This window comes from Panthera onca, chromosome B2 (genome assembly GCF_046562875.1).
Source record: "Panthera onca isolate mPanOnc1 chromosome B2, mPanOnc1 haplotype 2, whole genome shotgun sequence".
NCBI lineage: Eukaryota > Metazoa > Chordata > Mammalia > Carnivora > Felidae > Panthera > Panthera onca.
The window spans coordinates 87621517-87643216 of NC_138343.1; the positions used below are offsets into that span (position 1 = coordinate 87621517).

Consider the following 21700-nt stretch of genomic DNA (forward strand, 5'->3'; position numbering starts at 1 on the left):
TTTGATGATTTACCCACCATGCACAGCTATGCTTTCTCTTGCCACCTCCACTGCTCTCTTTCCCAACCTCCCTTGTAGCAAGAGGGGGCCATGTGTTCTCATCACATCCAATCAGGCATGGGCAAAATCTGTTGAAGGACATTGGCTGATATTTTTTTCCTGACATAAGCACGGCTGGTACTGTTTCTTCCCTCTGCCTCTAATCTTTAATTTGGTCTTATTAGTGGGAATGCTGGCCACAGAAACATGGAAGAGGTTGGTGTCTGCTGATATTACTGAGCAGCGGCTCTAGCCGTGGACCACTGCCCACCATACTTCTCCTTATAACCTACCTGACTCTCTTACCCAAGCCAATATGTTTGGAGTGCTCCTTAAAAATTTTTTTTTTAATCTTTATTTATTTTTGAGAGAGAGAGAGTGTGAGCAGGGGAGGAGCAGAGAGGGAGACACAGCATCTGAAGCAGGCTCCAAGCCCCGAGCTGTCAGCACAGAGCCCGATTCCGGGCTCTAACTCTCGGAACTGTGAGATCATGACCTGAGCTGAAGTCAGACACTCAACCGACTGAGCCACCCAGGGGCCCCTGGAGTGCTCCTTTTAATTTATAGAGATTTTCTAATGTGAATTCAATCATGTTAACCATTTCTTTTGTTATTTATACCACACTCTGTTTCCCAGAATCTTTGAAGTGACATAATTGTAATACAGAAAAAAATAAGAATAAAATGGATAAAATTAGTTATCTAAATCTTAGTATCAACAAAGATCAGCTTTAATAGTTTCACAGGGTAGCCCAGATTTTTTTGAACACTGATTTTTAAAAAATTTTTTTAAGTGTTTTTATTTATTTTTGAAGGAGAGAGAGAGAGAGAGAGCATCAGCAGGGGAAGAGCAGAGAGAGAGGGAGACACAGAATTTGAAGCAAGCTCCAGGCTCTAAGCTGTCAGCACAGAGCCTGATGCGGGGCTTGAACTCATGAACTGCAAGATCATGACCTGAGCTGAAGTTGGACGCCCAACCAACTGAGCCACCCAGGTGCCCCAACACTGATTTAAAAAAAAGTTTCTTTATTTATTTTGAGAGAGAGAGAGAAGGAGAGAATGAGCAGGGGAGGGGCAGAGAGAGGGGGAGATAGAGAATCCCAAGCAGGCCCCATGTTTACAGCATGGAGCTTAATGTGGGGCTTCATCTCATGAACCATGAGCTCATGACCTGAGCTGAAACCAAGTCGGATGCTTAACCACCTGAGACACCCAGGCATCCCTGAACACTGATTTCTAAATAGCATTTCTTATGTGGATCTTGATATGAGGACCACTGAATGATACAGGGGGTAATGTCTTCTGCAGCCTCACTGCATGAACTACAATTAGGAACTTTACAGAGTTGCTTGTATGCATTCTTCTACAGAGTGAGTCAAAGGCATCAGTAAACAACTCAATGACATCAATTATGGGTGGGGCCGATAGCAGCCATATATGGTACTCTGTAGTGAGATATTCTGATATGAAGCAGGATTTTTAATTTATACGGGAGAGATTGGCTTTCAGTTTTCCCCCCCAAACATCATAGTTCCCTCAGGTTGAATTTTGATGGGCATAGAAGATCTGAGAGATCAGCATTCTACTCTTTGATGAAAGCCAAGAGAAGAAATATTCTGCATTTCTGTTCAGAGCAGATCCATATGTCCAGGAAACAGTAAAATTGGTCATGTGTTCTATATCCTATACAATACTTGATGTATACAGTGAAGACTCATAACTGAATATAAAACCATCACACTTTGCCTGAAGGTGGCCTCATGGGTACATATTTTCTACTGAGGCATTTCTGGGTCCCTTGTAACATATAAACCAGTGATAAATTAATTTTTAGAGTTCTGCCTCATAGAAAATCATCAAGATGATTTTGGCTGAGAAATATTCAAAGTGGGTATTACCACATACCCATCATAGCTATAGTACCATCACACACACCCTCCCACCCAGACACACACACACACAGACACACACACACACACACACACACACACACACCCTATATCCTATGTTATATTCTCCTATTTTATCTGGTTTTGAGCAACATGATTTCCATCTGAAAGCATTAGGACAAATTCTCTGAAGAACAAGCTGATAGAAAATGTAGATATTCCCTATGACATATGAGAACTTGGGCATTAAAATATTTAATCTGAAGTCACACTTTCTGACAGTGGTTTCTTGGGTAACCTCCAGTTTGTGACAATTAAATTTTACAGTCAATGTATAGAAACCGTATTTTCATACTTTCTTGGGGGAAACAAGGAAAAGTGTTTTCTTTATGAGGTACATAATAAGAGCATCTTCAGATGTTTTCTAGAATATGTACCTGAAGTGAGAGGAATAAAGTTATATTCATTCATATGTTCTACCTTAAAGCTAAGAGCAGGAGGATAAGGTAAGCCAGACTTTTTATAGATTGTGCCTGAGTGTTTATTCTTGTCTGGGGGTATCTCTCCTTATATCAGATTTTAAAATGAATAAAAATCTAAAGAATTAATAAGATATACATTTAAAGGACAAAATGTGAAAAGAAATTTTAAAAATTTTGCTTACTGAATGAAGTCTCCATCTTTCCTCCCCTCCCTGGCGTTTTCTATGTTTTAGAGATAATAGGAATGATAGTCTGACACTTTAACTGGCAGATAAACTAGTTTAAGTTTTAGTGTAAACATGCTCCTGAATTATTTCATTTCTTCAGCTACACCCTACTGAAAGAATTAAGTTAAAATATGACCCATATTTTTCATTTTCCTTCACTTATAGCAGGTTTTTCCAAACAACAAAATCTTCCTTTTCCTTTATGGTTGTGGTTTGTTTCCCAGGGCTCCACCATCAGCGTCTGTTTTATCTTCTTTATCAAAACTTAGTCTATGAAGTCATTTTTGATCATTTCTATGTAGCTTAGCCTCACAAAATCTATTATTCTGAAGCTAGGATAGCCTGCCACATCCCGCCTCTGCCTGCGCTGCATAGGCACTTTGAATGATGACAGATCAGAGAAGATGGGCCTGAATGCATAATTATTGTGACCTGTAGTTAATGTTAGTTGATAAAAGTAGGCACACATAATTAAGAGAACATGCTTGATAAAACCAGGCAGTTTATTAAGGACCTGGGTGGAACAACTGTGAGGAGTTACAAGGATTCATAAACTTCCTTTTGCCTCCTTGAATGTCAGTGTCTCCGATTGTCTTTGCAGTCAGTGTTTAAGGTTTGTCTCATGCATAATAATCTCTCTCTTTCCCCCCGCCCCATTCTAGAACAGTTTTGCCTTTTCAACTAGTTACTGTTACCACCATTTAATAAGAAGGCTTTGCTGGGCTTTCTAATCGAAAACTTGCTTTTATCTTTCTTCATGAAAGAATTGAAATGGCTTCTTTCAGGTTGCTGTAGCCTCTGGGGAGATAAGAACCCTGCGGTTAACAGGATGAGAGATTTTTGTTTAGAAATTTTTATTTAGACAATGAAAAATGACCTCTGTAAACTCAAAGCTATCTTATTTTGGGGCTTTAGGCTTCTGGCAGATAAATCAATTGGGCCCTTGGGACAGCAAAGGAAAAACCTTTGCAGTAACTATGTCAGGGCAACGCAATAGATTTGTTGTGAGTATGCAGTTGTATTGAATGTAGAATGCACTTAAAAATAAATATCATTTTATTTTCTATTAAATATTCAGGATCTGGATTCTACTCTTTTCAGCTTTTGCAAAGAAATATTTCTCTGTGTGATGCAAACTGGAGAAAGCAGGTCTTTTTTTATGTATAAATTATGTGGCTATTGTTGGTATTTTGATTTTGACTTTTTAATTATTTACCTGTGCATTCTCTAATGGGGACTATTTTTGAATTTAGATTCTTAAAGTTATATCCTTATATTTAAAAAAAATCAGTGTTATCAACTGCTCTTTTGTGGGTAAACAATTTCATTGTTACCTAAATAATACAATAGTAGTTTGTCTAAAATATGCTTTTCCAGATTGTTGCAACATTTTTCACACCTGTTCCTAGGCTCAAGGAGCTTTGCGGATCCTCACAGCATGAATTTGCGCTGCACATTCACTTGCAAAAGAAAGAGTGATGCACTTGGCTGTGTGCTTTTTTACCTATGTCATGTAGAGTATGGATTCAGGGTGAAAAGTTATGCAGAATGATCTGTAAATTTGACAAGAAAGCGAAACAGGGGACAGACGCTCACTCAATGTGCATGGATTTGCAGTTGTTACTGATAAGAGTGTTAATCAACATAGTAAAGAAGCAGTTCTGAAGGGGTTAACTGTTTTTTTCACTGCACATGAAACCTTCACACACATTTTGCAACGTCATTAAGACTATAATGCAAACTAATAAAACACATGAGACCAGAAATTAAAGTATACTGGAAAATAGAGGTGGAAAGTGACGTAGCAAATATCACATGAGGAATCACAGTCAAAACAGTAGAAAAGACAGAAGTGAAATTAGAGAGATAACCAGGGAATATTTTTTAAAAAGCCATGTTCCCCCTTCTAGTTTTTTACTTTAATCATGTCTGACCATTTTGGAGTGAGGGCAAGCCTTTTTGGTAAACCTCTTGTATATGCTCTCATTATTTTCTTTAAATCTCCTTTTCATTTTTTCCCACCTTACATTCAAATTTGATTAGTGTTAGGCTATGGTCAGAATTAATGGATAAACCATGTTTTACTTATTTTGACAAGTCCCTCTATTTAGAACTCTGAATAACACACAAATATACAACAGAGATATTACTTAAATATCCATGATTTGACCACAGTGACTCTTTACAGTGATCAGATGTGGGCTTTAATTTGGGGGACTTGGGAAAAGATAAGTGACCTATATTTGTATTATGGTTTTGTTGTCCAAAAAATAATGGTCATAGCACCAATTTCAATGTATTGCTCTAATACATGTAGTAACAGCAGGTAAACATTGACACTTGCCTGTGTAGACACTATTTATATGTATTCACTTATCTAATTTTCACAAGAATACTATAGGATATATGTTACTGTAATAATCCCAATGATTGGGGAAACAGCGGCACATAGAAGTTAATTAATTTATCTACTAGTAAGGGGCAGAGCTGGTAATCAAGCCAAGAAGACTTTGCTCTTAACTCTTACACTGTGGCCCTCTATGCCAGGTGCACACTGCATTCAGTAAGCATAGACATCCCATTGCTTCCTTTCACTGGTGTACAATCTATTGACCAAAATATCTGCGATCTCTTCTTATGATTTGGATATTAAAGAAACCTATACATTTAAATTTAAAGGTCTAATTACGTTATTAGACCAAAGTGTGCCTGTTTATACCCTTTTGCTTACATAATACATTGTGAGTATTTGGTTCAATAAATCATCAACATTTGCCATGTCCCTAATACCACACTGTCTGCTGTGGTTATGTAGAATGAATTTGGATGTCTCAGGCTCTTCACCCATAAACATTTTAAAAAGATGGAAAGAGTAAGTTTACTTAAAACCAATAGAAAATGATTTAAAATATTACTATCGATTGATAATTTAAATAAAATCACTGTTGGGCTATATAATGCAGATAATAAATCCCGTGAGCTATCAGACTGAAAGATATTATATTTGGTTACAATGATTAATAAATGCCTCATGGAAAAAATTTTGAATATAAGTTTATTAGATGCTGTCTGAAAATTTGGTTCTCCATGCACACATAAATGACATAAAAGATCAATTATATTTATAAGCTATTAATAGGATCCATGCTTATGAATCTTCACTGGTTCTAATATCTGACTTCTTATTTTTAAACTTTTGAAAAATCATTGTAAATTCAGGGGTGGGCTTCACAAAGCTATAAAACAATTGTAATAATCACCAAGTCAATTTACTGAAAGTCCATACATGCTACTCTAAGGTGGTCCCCAGACTCCCACTCAGGACTGGTTATTATGCTTAGTTATGTTTCCAAGGTAACTGTAGATTCAAAATACCAAATAAGAAAGAAAAAAGCGGACTTTCAGGGTCATACAGCTGACACTACAAAGTCCTATGCATTATTGGTTGTGCCTAGCTCAGTGTCTTCTGCTGATGTCCTGTAAATATGTGTTGAGTAAAGTGGCAGTAAGGAAAGAGAAATCAAATTGCGAAAGTAAGTAGAGAAATAGGACTGCACAAGAATCAATGATTTCTTACTACAGGAGCCAGTGCAATGTTTTAAAATTCTTAAAAGCATTACTTTAGATTATTTTGTGTTTATAAACAATGAGATTTTCTTATCAAATAAGGTTGACTTCTCCTCTAAATACTTTGTTTAAAGCACCAAAGTTTCAAATTATTTTAAGGCTTTAATAAAAGATCTTAATATTTTAGCAAATATTTAAAAATCTAACAAAAGGAGATAGAAAATTAAAACAAAGAGGTAAAAGTGAACATCAAAATAATTGGTAACTAGTGACATAGTGATGTTGAGAAACAAAATAATCAAGACACTAAGATAAATGGGAGTATCAATCAAGGTCCCATCCGGAAATAGATGGCACATCTGTTTAGGTAAATTGAAAATTGCTATTCTTAAAGGGACCATTTACAAAGGTGTGGATGAGGTGAAAGGGAATTCCAAAAGGTGGAGTTCGTAAAAAAAAAAATAAATTGGGGCGCCTGGGTGGCGCAGTCGGTTAAGCGTCCGACTTCAGCCAGGTCACGATCTCGCGGTCCGTGAGTTCGAGCCCCGCGTCAGGCTCTGGGCTGACAGCTCGGAGCCTGGAGCCTCTTTCCGATTCTGTGTCTCCTTCTCTCTCTGCCCCTCCCCCGTTCATGCTCTGTCTCTCTCTGTCCCAAAAATAGATAAAAAAAAAAACGTTGAAAAAAAAAATTAAAAAAAAAAAAAATAAAAATAAATAAAATAAATAAATAAATAAATAAATAAATAACAGCTGTTGTCACTTCGGTCCCAAAGGGAGGAGAAGGAGCAGTTACCAAAATCCAGAGAGAGAGAGAGAGAGAGAGAGAGAGATTACCTTGGAAGTAGTGGTGGAAGAACATAGTCAACTGAGGAGATCTGGCAGGGGAGAAGACAGGGCAGCAATATCTTGAGGTCATTCTCCATCTTTCCAATCTGTTGCTGGTGCGCCTCACTAACTATATCCAACTCTAAGATGGAAGGCAAGGAAGCTTGTTGATGGAGTCTATCTAGAGTCAGCCTCTTATGGCAGAGAGCAGAGTAGAGAGACTTTGGAAAGATCAATGGAAGATACCTGGCATTATGAGCAAAAGTCAAATAATGTCTTAAAGCCTAAAGCACTGAGCAATTTTATTTTTATTTAAGATTTTATTTAAATTATTTTATTTAAATTTAATTTTATTTTTTATTTAAATTATTTTTATTTAAATTATTGGTGAAACTTAAGAAGCAGTAGAAAAATTGAAAAATTTGAAAACATGGTTAAAACTTTGGGAAATAAAATTCTGAAAAACACCGAGAGGAAATGTAGAATTCTATAAGTAAAGATGAAGATACAATTTTGTGTGTGGTGTGTGTGTGTGTGTGTGTGTGTGTGTGTGTGTGTGCTTACGTGGAACCAGTGAAGGAGGAAAAAACTATAGGCTAGAGGATATTGATTTGGAAAAAAAGTTTATATTAAAATTTTACTTCTATGAGAGCAGACACCCTAGTGTATTCAGACACCCTATTTTACTTTGTAGGGTGAGGCCAATGAGATACAAAGTGGAAAGGAACACCAATACTAAATAATCAAGATAAATATTTGAATGCAATATTTTTTAAAAATGTGAAAAAATCCGCAATGAACAAAATATTTAAATTTTTTTAAATACAGATTTCTCTTTCTTTTTATGATCCTGCATTATAGTCTGATTGGTGTAGTGGTTTCCAATTGATCCTCAGTCTTCCAGCTCTGTGAGTGCTATGGCCAGCACTGGTTAGGTTTATAAGGGTTGAACATGGCATGCAAACACCTTGAGCAGTGTGGGGTTTTTATATGTAACCATGCTTTTGATTGTAAAAACCATGGTTTTTATTGACTTTTTCCACTGGGTTCAAAATATGGGAAGATATTTGATGAGTTGTATAGAGGGGCACACATTTTTCCTTTTGCCTCAGGCTCCAATATGATTCAGCACATGACTGTTGAACACTGTAATACATAGCTGATAATTGATGTTTATTGAATGAAAGAATGATTAAATGAATTAATGTGGTCATTTCCTACTCCAAATATGTATTACATATTTGGTGTCCCTTCCAGCTCATTTTTTTTTCCTCTGGCTGCATAATTTATGGCCTTGCTCTGACATTCTTACTCAAAGTCACAAGGGCAGGTTTAAGGGCATGATTAGGGACATATAGATGCTCAAAGAAGGGTGTTGTAAAGAACTCATGAATAATCCACTAGGTAAGAAATTTTCATAATAGCAGTTTACCAAAACTGCCAGTATTTTTTGTTGTCATTGTTTGTTTTGTTTTGTTTTTTGTTTTCATTTCTGTTACTACTCTTTACCTGGAATCTTCCTCAGTTTCTTCTCAATCCTATTCAATGCATGCTTTTCATACTCAATTTGGTTAAACATTCTGAATGTTTAATTTTAAATAATCATATACCAGTATGGGAGAACTTTAGATTTGCGATATTCTAAATTTCCATCTTTCTTTTCTTAGTTGTTCCCTCATGTTATTCTCAAGTGTGTTTTTTATTTCACTTTGTATGCTCTCTTGTTTGGAACTATGTATATCTTAAAACTATATACATCTTAAAACTCTCTGCAATACCTGGCAGATCAGGGAACAATAAATATTAATTAATGATAATTGTAATAGTAATGAGTAGCAATTTAATTTGCTCACATATTCTGCCTTAAGACCCCACTGGAATAATATGGATTTTTACAACAAGCGTAATTTCTTGTCCTTGAAAGCCTTTTCTTTGGTTTCCATTTTAATGTCTCCCATTATTGTTTTGTTAGACATAGAAGATATGAAGACAGACTCTGATGCATTATTTATCTTTCCCATAACTAATATCTGGGAAAAAACAAAAGTGAAATTTGACATAGAAAAACTTTTATCTAAGAGCCAGATCATATAAATGCATGTGGTTAAGATGCATTTTTCAGAGTTTTTTGGAAAGATTATGTGGAATGTTGATTTTGTAAGTAAATAAGAAACAGTGTCCTTTGTGTCTTATATATTATTTATGATTCTATTTTTTTAAATATTTTTTCACAAGAATATTTTGCTTGATCTTCAAATCGTCCATGTGTTGGGACTAGTTCACCTACTGGTCCATATCCACATAACTCATGCTTTACTGTCATAGACTGATGTGACACAGTGTAATAGAATATGATGCATTGCCTGAATTTAAAGGAACATGGACTATTTCTGGATCTGCTGTGCAGCATAAGATCTGTATCACATTTGAAACAAAGCTAACCAAGCAGACAGAGCAGAAAGATATGTATAGCATCCATTAATCAGGGTAGAGTATATATTTTTTCAGCATCTTACTCTATTTGCCTGGTATATTTTAAGTCTGAAACACAGAACAAAAATAGCCTTAGTGACCGTTCATATTGTTTTTTACATTACTGTCCTTAGAGAATCATCCCCTTAAAAAGATGAAAGCGATTTCATTTTGATTAAAAATGGTTAAGGGGCGCCTGGGTGGCGCAGTCGGTTAAGCGTCCGACTTCAGCCAGGTCACGATCTCACGGTCCGTGAGTTCGAGCCCCGCGTCGGGCTCTGGGCTGATGGCTCGGAGCCTGGAGCCTGTTTCCGATTCTGTGTCTCCCTCTCTCTCTGCCCCTCCCCCGTTCATGCTCTGTCTCTCTCTGTCCCAAAAATAAAAAATAAAAAACGTTGAAAAAAAAAATTTTTGAAAAAAAAATGGTTAAATACGTTGTATTACATATATTCCTTCATTCCATCTTTTCTCACTGGGGAAACATTAAATATTCTGCAATGTATGCATTTTGATTAATAAATAAATATATGACTATTAGCACCAACCTGAGCTACTATCTGCCATTTAACCCAATCAAATTCAAAATACTTTAAAGCATGTTTTTTTTATAAGAACTGCAGGTATCAAATTATGTCAGATTTGAACTAAGGAGAATAAATAAGGTAATAGAATTAACTAAAAGAAGCATATTTGCATGAGTGTATGAAGTTATAGAAGACCTTCAGTTTAAGTCATACTTTAGAAGCTCTTTGAGGCAGAACTGCCACACGTGCTCTAAAGAAGACAACTTACAGGGGCGCCTGGTGGCTCAGTTGGTTGAGCATCCAGGTCTTGATTTGGCTCAGGTCATGATCTCAAGGTTGGTGGGTTTGAGCCCACATCAGGTTCTGCACTGACAGAGTGGATGGAGTCTGCTTGAGATGCCGTCTCCTTTTCTCTCTGCCCCTCCCCCACTTGCTCTCTGTATCTTTCTCAGAATAAATAAAAATAAGCTTTAAAAAAAAAGAAGGCAACTTACATCTCTCTCTGTTTTATAAGGTATGTTACCCATTTTCAAGTTCTTTTCATATAAGTTTACCCCATCTTTCCTACATATTTTAATATGTAAAATCCTTGAAGTTGGGCCACTGCTTCTTTCCTCCATTCATAGAATTTATTCACCCAGATTAGAGAAGTAGGAACTACCAGATGTCAGACTGGCACATGTTTTCCCCATTTGGTCCCCCATTCTGGAAAGAGATAGTAAAATACCTCTAACCTTACTGCAGTGAGGCATTTACTATTCAGACCCCACCCTTATCCAGAATTTCACTAGTATTTTTTCAGGTTTTTTTTTCCTTATCCATATGTCCTCTCTCCTGCTTTCCCTCATAGCTACATTCCATTCCTCTGAGATAATTACCCCTTGACCTTACGGTTACTGACAAAATTACTTCTCAAGGGTCTTTAAGTGATACAAACTATCAAGTACATGTAGCTTTCTCCCAAAGCTTATCTCCATCCCTGACCTACTCACATCTTCCCAGATGCACTGAGATCACCTGTCTTTAGAAATCAGCCAGATGTGTTATGTCACATATGTGTCTTCCACCCCAAAACAATCATCTATTCACCATTCCACCATGCTCATTAACCTTATCCTACTTTCCCAACTGGCCAACCTGTGCAACATGACTGGACACCTGAAGGTTGGAGAAGGGAATGTATGCTTGTGGGATGATGTTCAGTATTTATTTGATCTGTTCAGTTAACATGATCCCTCACAGCCAGTCTGTAAATAACATTTAGCAATTTTCCTTATAATTTTTCTATGTTTCCCTCCCCATTTTTTGTCTCACACCCACCCTGAACCCAGATGCAGACCCATTACTACATATGTGGTTTCTTCCCTCATCATTCTCATGCTGCAATCTCTTTGAGGTGCAAAGGCTAGAATAATCTCTCACACATCTGTAATGTTTCCTTTCTCCTTACTGCATGACACTCTTCCATCCTCTTCCTGTCCCTTTCATCCCAATCAACTATATTTTTTTTCTTAGTCCACTTCATGAATGATTCATTCAAGTCTATGTAATCTGTTGTTTGCAGAGAAATTGGAGTTTGGAAAGGAGAGAATTGGAAAGGAGAAATTCTCAGTTTCTTTGCATTTTTCCCTTCCCTTCTCTTTCCTTCCTTTTGTAAATGTATCCATTTATAGCCTCCTCCCCTCCCCTCCCTTCCCCTCCTCTTTCCTCCCCTCTCCTCTCCTTTCCTTTCATCTATCTCCTCTTTCTGTCCTTTACTTTCATTCATTAGATACTTATTGAACACCTGATATGTTTAAGTACCTTGGGAGCTAGAAACTAAATCAACATAATCCTACTTCAACTCAGGGAAGTAAGTAGCATGACATTAATCCTCGTAGCACATTTGTTAGGAAGTATTATTATCTATATTTCATAGAAGAGGAAACTAAAGTTGAGAAAGCTTTCATAATAAGTGGAGGTCACAATGCTAATAACAAATAATCTGAGATTCAAATCTAGGCATTCCCAATTCCAGAAATCATATTTTCCCCCCACAAAACTACTTGATTGAAATCTTTATCCACGAAATCTAAGGTACTAGTGAAGATATGGACTTCAGAAGATATGGATAAATGAATCCGAGGTCATAAAACAAAGCCAGTATGCATAGAGGTAAAGAGGGGACAGTGGGATTTTGTGAAATAAACTGGAGGAATTAGAGAGGAATTTGTGCACCACTTGGTGAGGAGGTCTTGTCTACATTCATGACCATGCCATCTAAGGGTCCTCTGCAGTCCAGTGCAGGTCCTCAGATGCAAGAAAAAGGTCATAGCCGTGGAGCACTGCAAATGGGGCAACAGCGTCATCAGGGTGAATGGGCAGGCCCTGGAAGATTGAGCTGCTCATGCAGCAATACAAACTACTGCACCTGTTTTGTTTCTGGGCAAGGAGTTGTTTGCCAGGGTGGACATCTGAGACTGAGTAAAGGGTGGTGGTCATGTGGCCCAGATTTACAATCTTCCAGTCCACCTCCAAAGCTCTGGTGGCCTATTATCAGAAATACGTGGATGAGGCTTCCAAGAAAGAGATCAAAGACATCCTCATCCAGTACGACCAGATTCTGCTGGTTGCTGATCCCTGGTGCTGCGAATCCAAAAAGTTGGGCAGTCCTGGTGCCGTGCTCCCTATCAAAAATCCTACGGATAGGCCTATTGTGAGGATCAGGGTTCACCTTTATAATAAGTAACTGGTGGGAATCAGGGTTCACCTTAATAATAAACTATTGTCACGGGGAAAATAAGGAATATTTAGGACATAAAATGGTAGAATTTTATGATGAATTTGGTATATGGATTACAGGCTAGAAGGTTTCTATAATGACTCAGAGGCTTCTGCCTTACATAACGGAATGTTTGATCTAGAATGGGATAAGGAGGTAAAATATTAATTGACTGCATGTGCACGTGTGAGACAGAAGAAAATACAGAATAATGAAAAAGAAGTATAGGACCAAGTTGTGAAGAACTGCAACATTGACAGAGGGGCGATCTTAGTCAAGGGCCAATGAAGAGGAAATATGCTAGAAAATACGTGCAGGAAAACAACAAGGGGAGCAGAAGAAAGATTTTAAAAGAAGGAATGTAAATAGCATCAAATGCTATTAAAATTAACACTGAAATTTTTCATCAGATTTGGTAACTAAAGATCATGGCTAACCTTAGCAAGAGCTGTTTGAAGGGAAGTTTCCAGAGGTCAGAATGGGAATGGGTAAAGTTAGAAAATGGAGTCTGAAAGAGCAAGGGATCCTGCTATGGAGAAGTAGTGGTGCTGATCAAGAAAAGTTTTTAGAAGAAGTCATATTTTTTCCCCGTTTATCTTAACAACTTTTTGAAAAAGAGAGACAGAGTAAGCAGGGAAGGGGCAGAGAAAGAGGGAGACACAGAATCCAAAGTAGGCTCCAAGCTCTGAGCTGTCAGCGCAGAGCCCAATGTGGGGCTCAAACTCACGAGCCGTGATGTCATGACCTAAGCTGAAGTCAGACACTTAACCGACTGAGCCACTCCGGTGCCCCATGATGTTTTATTTCTCATTCTAATGTCTAGCAATAACAGATTGAATATCTATTTGAAATAGAGTTTAATAGCAATAATATAAACATCTTATTCAAGGAAAAATGCAACTTTAAATAATCAAATAATACCTTATTAAATTAGGCAGACTCATGGTTAAATATGAGATCTGTTTTTCTTGAACCAGCAAAATATTGAAGTCATTAATAATTCTCACTTTGTACAACATCTTGGTGAATAGGGATTCTCCACTTTAAAATATTAAACTCAAAAATGCAAAGTCATATCTTATATAGAACTGGGCTTGTGCCTATCTCTTCCTACAAGTTATTCAACAATGGACCTTGACCCAGGGATATACAAGAACATACACAGTTGCAGTTCCACGAACACAGAGGTCCAATGGGCTCTGATGCCAGTGACGGCTCCAAGGAAGAAGCAAAACATGGCTTGATCCTTGCTATAGATTGAATGTTTGTGTCCCCCTAAAGCTCATATATTGAAACCTAATGCCCAGTGTAATGGTATTTGGAAGTAGGGCCTTTGGGAGGAGCTTAGGTCTTGAGAGTAGAGCCCTCGTGAATGGGATTCATGCCCTTATAAGAGAGATCCCAAAGAGCTAGTTGTTTGTTTGTTTGTTTGTTTTCCTTTCAAAGTGAAGGCACAGAGAAAAGACCGTTTATGAACCAGGAAGTGGGTTCTTATTTCCCAGTCTGCCAGCACCTTGATCTTAAACTTCCCAGCCTCCAGAACTATAAGTTATAAAGTTCTGTTCTATATAATCCACTCAGTTTCTGGTATTTGGCTATAGCAACCTGAATGGACTAAGATAATCCTTAAAATTAGTATAGGCATTGACTCGATATTCTAGGAGAGGGAGACAAAATGAGCAAAAGTATATGGAGGTGTGCTCAGGAAAATGAGGGCTGCAGTTTAGCTGAAGACTGTGTAAAGTGATCAGAGGACATACAATTACAAAGTAGTCTGGGGCCAAGCTCTAGATTAAATGCTTTTACTGCTAGGCCAAGCCATTGAATCATATCAAGTTTCACTCCAGATTTATTGTAATTTCACACTGTTTTTACATAATTACATATCTCTTCCTGAGATTTTCAAGTTGCATAAAAAATATTTGCAAACTAGATTATTTCTTCATATAAAACACATAAATCAGAAAAATAAAGAAAAAATTAAATAAAACTTTACTGAAACAACCATTGTGTTTCAGTTTTCTGTTTTTAGTGAAATTAGATTCATTATTAAGTTCATTATTCTTTTCCCCCACTATTTTGTGGCCCTTTCCTCATTGTGCTTCACATCATACCGGGAGGAAAGTGAGATAATATTCGTGTAATTACCTAACTTATTTCTTCACCACCCCATTTCTTTCTTTCATTTCATTTTTTTTGTCTCTATGAAAAACATTAAAATATTTATAATTACAACCCTTTATTCCTTTCATTTTCTTTCATTTTGTTCATGTGAATTCTCCAATTGAGGAATCTGTGTTATCTTCAGAAATGTTTTGTGTCTTAAAAATGGAATAAAAAGGACAACTGATAAAGATATTGCTTTTTCCTTCATTAGTAGACCTCAGACTTAATATTTATCATTGTTTTTGTGGATGTCTTTTATATATTTAAACTGCCAACATATAAGAAATGACCAATAAAAGCATACACATACTTTTAAGTTAAACAAATTTCATTTAACATTTTAAATTAATGTACTAAATGAGACCATTGATTTGCACACTTCATGACATACTGGTTCTATTCTGATTTTCATAGAATTCTATAAGGAAATGTCAACAGAAGAAATTACCTCTTATTTTAATATTCTCCCAGAGAAGTCATCTTACACTACAGAACACTCTTGAAAACAACAACTTGCTAAAAATTTAAAGATAGCCTCCTTCCAGTAATCAGAATTTCTTCAGAAGTAGAACCTTTTCCAAACATATTAATATTTTCAAAAAGATGATAACCCTGTCAGGGATTAGACTGTCTCCAGGGTTAAAACCATAATCTGGTAAATAATTTCAACAGAGGACTTTCTTTCTCCCTGAATAGAAAACTTCCTCACCAGGGAATCCCACAGATACTCATTTCTTCAAAGACAGGACCATTTAAACATGTCAGAATCTTCAAAGTGGAAAACATGCCACCCCTTAGCAAAATGAAGTCTTTTAAAGTAGAAGCCCAACAGCATTATGAAGGCTCTGAAAGAAAATTCCCACAGCTCTACAAAATACTGCTTTCAGTACCCAAGTCTCAGATTATAATTTAAAAATGTTATGCAGATCATACGCAATCTACTTTTTTAAAAAAAAATAGACTTCAGTTTTTAGAGTAGTTTCAGGTTCACAGCAAAATTGAGCACAAAGAAAAGAGAGATTACATATACTCTCTGCCCCCTCACATGTACAGTTTCCCCAACTATTACTATCCCCCACCAGCGTGGTACTTTTGTTGCAATTGAGGAACCTACAATGACACATCATTATCACCCAAAGTCCATAGTTTACATGAGGGTTCATTCCTGGTGTTGTGCATTCTATGGGTTTGGACAGGTATGAATGTTATGTATCATACCAAGTAGTTTCACCCCCTAAAACTCCTCTGTGCTCTGCCTAGTCATCTCTCCTCCCCTTTAACCCCTACTAACCACTGATGTTTTTACTGTCTCCATAGTGTTGCATTTTCCAGAATATCATATAGTTAGAATCGTGTAATACATATCCTTTTCAAATTGGCTTCTTTCTATTTTTTAGAATAATAAATGTTTATGAAGCTGACCCATATTCAATGTTTATGAAATCAAAATAATATGGATAAGAAGAGACTTCAAGTCAACTCATTAAATAATAGGACTAGCATGTACTTCTTAAGGTCTTTTTTAAAATTTTAATTCCATATAGTTAACATGCAGTGTTATATTAGTTTCAAGTGTACAATCAAGCTGGCTTTCAATTAGTGATATGCACATAAGTTTCCTCCATGTCTTTTCATGGCTTTATAGCTCATTTCTTTTTGGCACCAAATAATATTTCATTATCTGAATTACCACAGTTTTTCCACTCTTCTACTGAAGGGCAACTTAATTGCTTACAAGTTTTGGCACTTATGAATAATGCTACTATAATTATGTAGGTAGGACATAAGTTTTCAATTTCTTTGGGTAAATATCATACACTGCTGTGGCTGGATAGTATGGTGAGAGTACATTTAGTTTTGTGAGAAACTGCCAAACTAACTTGCACGGTGGCTCTATCATTTTGTACATCTACCAGTGATAAATGAGAGTTCCTGTTGCTCCACATCCTTGCCAGCATTTGGTGTTGTCAGTGTTCTAACATTTGACCATTCTAATAGGTAGCTAATAGTATCTTATTTTAATTTGCATTTCCATGAAGACATATGATGTGGAGCATATTTTAATATGATTATTTGCATCCATATAATATTTGTGTGGTGTCTATCCAGAACTTTGGCCCATGTTTAATTGGGTTATTTGTTGTCTTATTGTTGAGTTTGAATGTTCTTTGTGTGAACATATATATATATATATATATATATATATATATATATATTTTATATATATATATATTTTTTAAACAACACTTTCTCAGAAATATTGTTTTTGGAAATATTTCCTCCCAAATTGTAGTTTGTTTCTTTTTTTTTTTGTTATTGTTTTGACATTCTTCTGTAGAGCAGAAATTTTTAATTTTAATATACTCCAGTTTATCAATTCTTCAATGGATTTTGCCATTGGTGTTGTATGTAAAAAGTCATTGCTGTAACCAAGGTCATCTAGAGTTTCTGTGTTGTTTTCTAGAAATTTTATAGTTTCACATTTTACACTTAGGTCCATGATCCATTTTGAGTTAATTTTTTTAAAGAGTATAAGGTCTGTGTCTAGATTCCTTTTTTTTTTTTTTTTTTTGCATCTGAATATCCAGTTATTCCAGCACCATTTATTGAAAAAAATTATCTTTGCTGCATCAATTACCTTTGTTTCTTTGTCAAAGCTTCGTTGACTATATTTATGCAGATCTATTTTTGGGCTTTCTATTCTGTTCCATTGATCTATTTGTCTATTATTTTGCCAGTACCAAATTGTCTTGATTACTGTAGCTTAATTGTAAATCTTGAAGTCGGGTATTGTCATCCTCCAACTTTGTTCTTCTCCTTCAATACTATATAGGATATTCTCAGTCTTTTGCCTTTCCATATAAAATTTAGGATCAGTTAGCTGATATCCACAAAATAACTTGCTGAGATTTTGATTGAGGCTGTACTGAACCTGCAGATCAAGTTGTGAAGAACTGATATGTTTATATACAATCTACTTTTGAAATGTTCCCATTTGATTTGAACCATTTTAACTGGTAAGTAAAATATGGTAAGATCTACTTATCAAGAAAATAAGATTAGTGTCAAAAGCTATATTTCTATGTTCCTTTAACTCTCATATAAGAATCCAGGGGAAAATAGTATATAAATGATGAACAAAATCCTATGGTTTTGAATCATGTAACACAGTTTTACCTTAATTCATGTTATGTGTGATCTCGAGGAGGAGCCTACAAGTCAGGAGAACAAGTTCTGTGATGACAAGTAAGTCATCTGGCCTGCTGTACTTTTCTCTTTAGGTAAAAAAGTTTATCTGCTTCATCCACTTGACCGAAACATTGTGAGGTTGAGTTAATCTTAGGGAAAACTGTGAAAAGTGATGAGTGCTAAGCCATCATCACCATGGTCATCATTGTCAACTACACAATTGCCACAATTTTCCATCCCAGAAATCTGCATGTAGCCAAATAATCCTTTTTTTTTTTTTTTTTTGTCTAAATTTCAAATTTGTTTGGGTTGTGAGAGTTTTGGACATAAAATGGTATCATAATTACAAGTAAATTGAATGTCTAAGAAAAGTTACTGAAATGCATAGATGTTAGAGGAAAGAACAGAAAACTTTTGCAGTAATTTTTACTTTTTACCATTTATTGCATTGTTACTTATTATTTCTATATTTACATTTTATTATTATCAGTATAGTCTAAGTATTGTTTGTAATAGAAAATATAATTTTATTCCTATTTATAGTATTCTATTTCTAAAAACATATGGAAAGCTGATTCAGAATATATTAAATTTAAGATTATGGGGATCAGGAGCAGGTCATGGGTTAGGTTAATCCTCTTTTCTCTCCTTCAATTATTTGTTTTCCCAAGGTGGTTATTTCATTCTACAATTGAAAGAGGACTAAAACATGGAGCGTGTGTGTATGTGTCTGTGTGTGTCTGTGTCTCTGTGTCTGTATGACTCGAATATATGATAGAATAGAACTCAGTATAATAAATGATACAGTTTTATAGGCCATTTAAAATGTACACGTGGCCAGAACTCACTGTGAGCAAAATTAAATGAATTTGAATTTCTGAATTGAAATTTGTGGTTACAAAGGTTTGGGGTTAATTGATATTACATTTTTCTGCCTATTAGTCTCTGTGTCTTATTCATAGTCAACTGAAGCCACCTCACAAATCTTTGTAGTTCCATATCCCAGGACAGCTTTCCACCTAGTAACAGATTCACTTAATACATTCTCAGCTCTTTAGTTCTTTGGGCAAACTGATTTTCTGGACTCCCAATGCTTTTCTGACCAGAATTTTGAGAATTTTCTGACTGCTTCCCTAGGAGCAGGGCTGCCTTAGCATCCTTGCCATGTCAGTCCTTGAACAGGAGCAGCCTGTGGGAAGCGCAGCTTTGGTGCAAACTCTGGGTCTGAGAGGAATGAGCTAAGGCCCAAGGTCAATTATCCTTTGTTGCAGTTGGGAAAGATCTGAGAGGCTTATTTTCATGGCCACCATAGTGGATGAGAGCTAGTTTATTATCAAAGGATCTCCTGGGGCCAAGAAAATGAAAATATCAAAAGAAAATCAAAATGTTTAAGTACCTGTAATGTTCCAGGTGTTTTCAGTGTCTTAACACTTGTTAAATCTTTTACTTTTTATTATTTTTAAACGTTTTATTATTTATTTGTGAGAGAGAGAGAGCGTGAGCAGGGGAAGTGCAGAGAGAGAGAGGCAGGTGGGGGGGGGGGGGGCACAGAAGATCTGAAACAGAGGATCTGACAGCACAAAGCCCCACAGGGGCCTGAACCCATAAAAGGTGAGATCATGACGTGAACCAAAGTCAGACGCTCAAGCTCAACCGACTGAGCCATCCAGGCACCCCACACTTGCTATCTCTTTTAAATTTTACAAAACCCCAAAGAGTAAATCTTACTATCCTGATATCAAATATATAAATCTGAACATATAAAAACTGACATCATCTTAATTTTAAGGAGATACTTGAATAGTAAACGACACTATGTTAAAACTCAGTTGCTAAATGGATGCCTCTGATGGGTTATAGAAAATATGTTATCAGTATCATCACCAATTTCATCAGAAAAATCTTAAGTAATGTGAAGCTCAAAGTTTATCACTGGCAGAAAACACCATTGGTTTCTTCCTCTGACAAGTTTATTTTAATCATTTTCAATAAAGTATCTCCCAAATACCCATGCCTGAATAACAATAGTTTGTCATTAATTCTTTCAAGTAACATGATATTCCATGAAAGACTAGCTAGTTCAGCTTGTGATTCATTTTTGCAAGTGCTTCTCCTCCAGATAACCATCGTACTGCAGCATATAGCAAAAGTGCATTTTGTATACTTCCCACCTCATCACACGGTTATTAAAATGAGGTGTACTCAAGTGTCAAGATTTAATAAAATCATAAATTCCTATTGCTTTACTGAGGTATTCTTAAGGGAAGCTCTTCATTTAATTAATTAGTTGAACTATTTATTTATTAAATGTGGATCTGTGGTGGTGAGAAATAACCATGACTTCTAGTGGTGTGGTGCAAACTGCCAGCAGCTGTATCTACCTCTACTTTTTGTACCATTGGTGCAATTATGAACACAGTGAAAGAAATAAACAAATGACAAAGTTTGATCGTGTGTATCCACTAAAAGTGTCTTGGGTGGCCGAGGGGTCCAGACCACACTGTAAAATATTGTTCACGGTTGTAGTTAAGAACTCTTGAGACTATCCTAGAATATTTGTTCCATGAGGGCAGGGATCTTTATTTTGTTCATTTATGTGTTCCAAGCACTCAGAATGATCAGTAGCACATGATGTAAATATAAAAGTATTACCTGTTGCATTAAAGAAAGAAACACTGAAATCCTGAATTTTGATCCCTCTCCTCTCCCAGGTACCCTCGCCACCGATCAGAGTATGTGCTGAATGGTTTTGTGATTTCCTTCTCTAATTTTTAAAAGAGATAATATAAGTACCTAGCTTACAGGTTTGTTTTAAAGATGAAATGTGAAAATGCATTAGAATGCTTCATAAAATGACCAATACAAGGTAGTGATATTCCATTATTTAAAAATATGTTGAAAAAAATACATATATTAAGGTTCAATAATTGTCTCAGTTATAGTTATAGCTGGTTCTTTTGCCTACAATACTGTTGCAATCAGAAGAGTGAAGTATCATATATAAATGAAAACTTGGGATAGCAGGTCAAGGCTTAGATGGTAGCTCCAGAATGACTTCAGCACTCAAGCTTCTATTTTTTCTGCACTAATATCCTACCACAGGCCATGTCTTGATCTAGTGTAGCTGCTGAACCTTCAGTTTTTGCTTCTGCAGTGCAGGCCAGAAGATGGAAGAAAGATAGAAAGGGTTTTTAAGAAGTCTGACCTCAGCTGAATCAGCTCCCTTTAAAAAGGTTTCTCAGAAGTCTAATACCTCATATTTACATTTCTTTTGGCCATAGCACCGTAACATACAGAGGAAGCAGAGAAGTTAGTCTTTTATTCTATGTGTCAATACGCCTACCTAAAAACTGGGGTTCCTGTACTAAGGAGAAAGAAGAAAACTGATGGTGTCCACCTATCGCTGGAACAATGTAATAGTTGCTATGTAACCTATAACGTGGGTGTATTCTATCGTCTGATTGATGCAGATGCTTTTTGCTCCTCTGTGGACATAACAACTCTTTGACCTAACACTGAACTCAGCACCTTACCAGGCCTTTATCCTTACTAAAGGACA

At 36.2% G+C, this 21700-nt stretch overlaps 1 long non-coding RNA gene and 1 pseudogene across 4 annotated transcripts in view; both read left to right on the plus strand.

Moving 5' to 3' along the window:
• The window catches only part of LOC132667410 (uncharacterized), a 965632-nt gene that overhangs the window by 512248 nt on the left and 431684 nt on the right, over nucleotides 1-21700 (plus strand). The gene's annotated exons all lie outside the window — the stretch shown is intronic.
• LOC132667983 (small ribosomal subunit protein uS9 pseudogene) lies at nucleotides 12278-12713 on the plus strand (annotated as a pseudogene).